Source organism: Propithecus coquereli, unplaced genomic scaffold (genome assembly GCF_000956105.1).
Source record: "Propithecus coquereli isolate 6110/MARCELLA unplaced genomic scaffold, Pcoq_1.0 Scaffold162, whole genome shotgun sequence".
NCBI classification, from domain to species: Eukaryota; Metazoa; Chordata; class Mammalia; order Primates; family Indriidae; genus Propithecus; species Propithecus coquereli.
In genome coordinates, this window is record NW_012140747.1 from 1,076,070 (window position 1) to 1,076,751 (window position 682).

The following is a 682-nucleotide window of genomic DNA, read 5'->3' on the forward strand; positions in this document are numbered from 1 at the left end:
TTTTTAGTTGTCCAGATCATTTCTTTCTATTTTTTAGTAGAGACAGGGTCTCGCTCTTGCTCAGGCTGGTCTCGAACTACTGACCTTGAGTGATCCACCCGCCTCGGCCTCCCAGAGAGCTAGGATTACAGGTGTGAGCCACCGCGCCCGGCCACCCATCCCTTTTTAAGTCTCCCTGTACCCCTGCCCCTGGCCCCACAGTACACACACTTTTTTTGTGGTAGCAGTGCCTAGCATGAGATCCACCCTCTTAACAAATTTTTAAGGGCATAATACAGTATTGCCCTATGGGTGCTATGCTGTACATAGGATATCTAGAACTTACTTTTCATAACTGAAACTTTATACCAATAGAACAGCTTCGGTCTCCCCCCTGCCTCCTGCCCTGGCTCCTGGTAACCACTGTTCTGTTCTCTGCTCCTACCTCTGTCTCTACGTGTATGCCTGCTTGTTTCTTCCGAGGTCGCAAGGAAAGGCAGTGGGGACATAAATTCTGTTAAAGATGGGCTGTGAGTGTCACTTTGGGCTACTAATTTTATTACGTGGTTATTTTCTAACTGTTTGGACAACAGAGTCTTCCAGCCTGGACATGGCCAGTTTAGGGGAAGAAATTCACTCTTCCTCCTCTAATTTGGGTAAGTTGGGTAAAACTATTTTACTTTCTCAGAAAGTTATCCTGGCT